This window comes from Colletes latitarsis, unplaced genomic scaffold, assembly GCF_051014445.1.
Source record: "Colletes latitarsis isolate SP2378_abdomen unplaced genomic scaffold, iyColLati1 scaffold0002, whole genome shotgun sequence".
Classification (NCBI taxonomy): Eukaryota; Metazoa; Arthropoda; class Insecta; order Hymenoptera; family Colletidae; genus Colletes; species Colletes latitarsis.
Window position 1 is genome coordinate 4,934,437 of NW_027488365.1, and position 4,906 is coordinate 4,939,342.

Below are 4,906 nucleotides of genomic sequence, written 5' to 3' on the forward strand. Positions count from 1 at the left end.
TCTGGTTTGGATCACGTAGTAATGTGGTACCACACTGAAACAGTCGATTAAACCTGGTTTCGATCAATATCTTAGAGGATAACGCAAGTTAAGTCTGGGATTGTTCTGGGATTTGACCTCATCAGACTCATACTTTCGCACACTTCACATACTTGTTGAACAGTTCCTGGGTTATTTTCTGGTTTGGATCACATAGTAATGTGGTACCACACTGAAACAGTCGATTAAACCAGGTTTCGATCAATATTTTTGAGGATAACGCATGTTAGGTCTAGGTTAGGCCTGGGATTTTCACTCATCAGACTCATACTTTCGCATTCTTCACATACTTGTTGAACGGATCCTGGGTTTTTTTTGGTTTGGATCAGGTAGTAATGTGGTACCACACTGAAACAGTCGATTAAACCTGGTTATGATCAATATTCTAGAGGATAACGCATAGTTAGGTTTGGGATAGGTCTGGGATTTGACCTCATCAGACTCATACTTTCGCACACTTCACATACTCGTTGAACAGATCCTGGGCTATTTTCTGGTTTGGATCACATAGTAATGTGGTACCACACTGAAACAGTCGATTAAACCTGGTTTCGATCAATATTTTAGAGAATAATTCATGTTAGGTCTAGGTTAGGTCTGGGATTTGCTCTCATCAGGCTCGTTCTTTCGCATATTTCTCATACTTGATGGCTAGATCCTGGGCTTTTTCTGGATTGCGTCACGTAGTAATGAAGTACAACACTGAAACAGTCAATTAAACCTGGTTTCCATCAATATCTTAGAGGACAACGCAAGTTAGGTCTGGGATAGGTCAGGGATTTGACCTCATCAGACTCATACTTTCGCACACTTCACATACTCGTTGAACAGATCCTGGGTTATTTTCTGGTTTGGATCACATAGTAATGTGGTACCACACTGAAACAGTCGATTAAACCTGGTTTCGATCAATATTTTAGAGAATAATTCATGTTAGGTCTAGGTTAGGTCTGGGATTTGCTCTCATCAGGCTCATTCTTTCGCATATTTCTCATACTTGATGGCTAGATCCTGGGCTGTTTCTGGATTGTATGACGTAGTAATGTGGGTCCAGACTGAAACAATCAATTAAACCTGGTCTTGATAAATATTTTAGAGGATAACGCATGTTAGGTCTGGGATAGGTCTGGGATTTGCCCTCATCAGACTCATACTTTCGCACACTTCACATACTCGTTGAACAGATCCTGGGTTACTTTCTGGTTTGGATCACATAGTAATGTGGTACCACACTGAAACAGTCGATTAAACCAGGTTTCGATCAATATTTTTGAGGATAACGCATGTTAGGTCTAGGTTAGGCCTGGGATTCTCACTCATCAGACTCATACTTTCGCATTCTTCACATACTTGTTGAACGGATCCTGGGTTTTTTCTGGTTTGCATCAGGTAGTAATGTGGTACCACACTGAAACAGTCGATTAAACCTGGTTATGATCAATATTTTAGAGGATAACGCATAGTTAGGTTTGGGATAGGTCCGGGATTTGACCTCATCAGACTCATACTTTCGCACACTTCACATACTCGTTGAACAGATCCTGGGTTATTTTCTGGTTTGGATCACATAGTAATGTGGTACCACACTGAAGCAGTCGATTAAACCTGGTTTCGATCAATATTTTAGAGAATAATTCATGTTAGGTCTAGGTTAGGTCTGGGATTTGCTCTCATCAGGCTCGTTCTTTCGCATATTTCTCATACTTGATGGCTAGATCCTGGGCTTTTTCTGGATTGCGTCACGTAGTAATGAAGTACAACACTGAAACAGTCAATTAAACCAGGTTTCCATCAATATCTTAGAGGACAACGCAAGTTAGGTCTGGGATAGGTCTGGGATTTGACCTCATCAGACTCATACTTTCGCACACTTCACATACTCGTTGAACAGATCCTGGGTTATTTTCTGGTTTGGATCACATAGTAATGTGGTACCACACCGAAACAGTCAATTAAACCTGGTTTCGATCAATATTTTAGAGAATAATTCATGTTAGGTCTAGGTTAGGTCTGGGATTTGCTCTCATCAGGCTCATTCTTTCGCATATTTCTCATACTTGATGGCTAGATCCTGGGCTGTTTCTGGATTGTATGACGTAGTAATGTGGGTCCACACTGAAACAATCAATTAAACCTGGTCTTGATAAATATTTTAGAGGATAACGCATGTTAGGTCTGGGATAGGTCTGGGATTTGCCCTCATCAGACTCATACTTTCGCACACTTCACATACTCGTTGAACGGATCCTGGGTTACTTTCTGGTTTGGATCAGGTAGTAATGTGGTACCACACTGAAGCAGTCGATTAAACCTGGTTTCGATCAATATTTTAGAGAATAATTCATGTTAGGTCTAGGTTAGGTCTGGGATTTGCTCTCATCAGGCTCGTTCTTTCGCATATTTCTCATACTTGATGGCTAGATCCTGGGCTTTTTCTGGTTTGGATCACATAGTAATGTGGTACCACACTGAAACAGTCGATTAAACCAGGTTTCGATCAATATTTTTGAGGACAACGCATGTTAGGTCTAGGTTAGGCCTGGGATTTTCACTCATCAGACTCATACTTTCGCATTCTTCACATACTTGTTGAACTGAAACTGGGTTTTTTTCTGGTTTGGATCACGTAGTAATGTGGTTCCACACTGAAACAGTCGGTTAAACCTGGTTTCGATCAATATTTTAGTGGATAACGCAAGTTAGGTCTGGGATTGGTCTGGGATTTGACCTCATCAGACTCATACTTTCGCACACTTCACATACTCGTTGAACAGATCCTGGGTTATTTTCTGGTTTGGATCACATAGTAATGTGGCACCACACTGAAACAGTCGATTAAACCACGTTTCGATCAATATCTTTGAGGATAACGCATGTTAGGTCTAGGTTAGGCCTGGGATTTTCACACATCAGACTCATACTTTCGCATTCTTCACATACTTGTTGAACGGATCCTGTGTTTTGTCTGGCTTGTATCACGTATTAGTGTGGTACCACACTGAAACAGTCCATTAAACCTGGTTTGGATGAATATTTTAGAGGATAACGCATGTAAGGTCTAGGTTAGCCCTGGGATTTCCACTCATCAGACTCATACTTTCGCATTCTTCTCATACTTGTTGAACTGATCCTGGGTTTTTTCTGGTTTGGATCACGTAGTAATGTGGTACCACACTGAAACAGACGATTAAACCTGGTTTCGATCAATATCTTAGAGGATAACGCAAGTTAAGTCTGGGATTGGTCTGGGATTTGACCTCATCAGACTCATACTTTCGCACACTTCACATACTCGTTGAACAGATCCTGGGTTATTTTCTGGTTTGGATCACATAGTAATGTGGCACCACACTGAAACAGTCGATTAAACCACGTTTCGATCAATATTTTTGAGGACAACGCATGTTAGGTCTAGGTTAGGCCTGGGATTTTCACTCATCAGACTCATACTTTCGCATTCTTCACATACTTGTTGAACTGAAACTGGGTTTTTTTCTGGTTTGGATCACGTAGTAATGTGGTTCCACACTGAAACAGTCGGTTAAACCTGGTTTCGATCAATATTTTAGTGGATAACGCAAGTTAGGTCTGGGATTGGTCTGGGATTTGACCTCATCAGACTCATACTTTCGCACACTTCACATACTCGTTGAACAGATCCTGGGTTATTTTCTGGTTTGGATCACATAGTAATGTGGCACCACACTGAAACAGTCGATTAAACCACGTTTCGATCAATATCTTTGAGGATAACGCATGTTAGGTCTAGGTTAGGCCTGGGATTTTCACACATCAGACTCATACTTTCGCATTCCTCACATACTTGTTGAGCGGATCCTGTGTTTTGTCTGGCTTGTATCACGTATTAGTGTGGTACCACACTGAAACAGTCCATTAAACCTGGTTTGGATGAATATTTTAGAGGATAACGCATGTAAGGTCTAGGTTAGCCCTGGGATTTCCACTCATCAGACTCATTCTTTCGCATATTTCTCATACTTGATGGCTAGATCCTGGGCTTTTTCTGGATTGGATCACGTAGTAATGAAGTACAACACTGAAACAGTCAATTAAACCTGGTTTCCATCAATATTTTAGAGGACAGCGCATGTTAGGTCTAGGTTAGGCCTGGGATTTGCACTGATCAGGGTCATACTTTCGCAGTTTTAACATACATGTTGACCTGATCGAGGGTTTTTTCTGCTTTGGATCACGTAGTAAAGTGGTACCACACTGAAACAGTCCATTAAACCTAGTTTGGATCAATTGTTTAGAGGATAACGCATGTTAGGTCTAGGTTAGCCCTGAGATTTTCACTCATCAGACTCATACTTTCGCATTCTTCTCATACTTGTTGAACAGATCCTGGGTTTTTTCTGGTGTGTATCACGTAGAAGTGTGGTACCACACTGAAACAGTCCATTAAACCTTGTTTGGATCAATTGTTTAGAGGATAACGCATGTTAGGTCTAGGTTAGCCCTGGGATTTTCACTCATCAGACTCATACTTTCGCATTCTTCTCATACATGTTGAACTGATCTTGGGGTTTTTCTGGTTTGGATCACGTAGTAATGTGGTACCACACTGAAACAGTCGATTAAACCTGGTTTCGATCAATATTTTTGAGGATAACGCAAGTTAAGTCTGGCATTGGTCTGGGATTTGAACTCATCAGACTCATACTTTCGCACACTTCACATACTCGTTGAACAGTTCCTGGGTTATTTTCTGGTTTGGATCACATAGTAATGTGGTACCACACTGAAACAGTCGATTAAACCAGGTTTCGATCAATATTTTTGAGGATAACGCATGTTAGGTCTAGGTTAGGCCTGGGATTTTCACTCATCAGACTCATACTTTCGC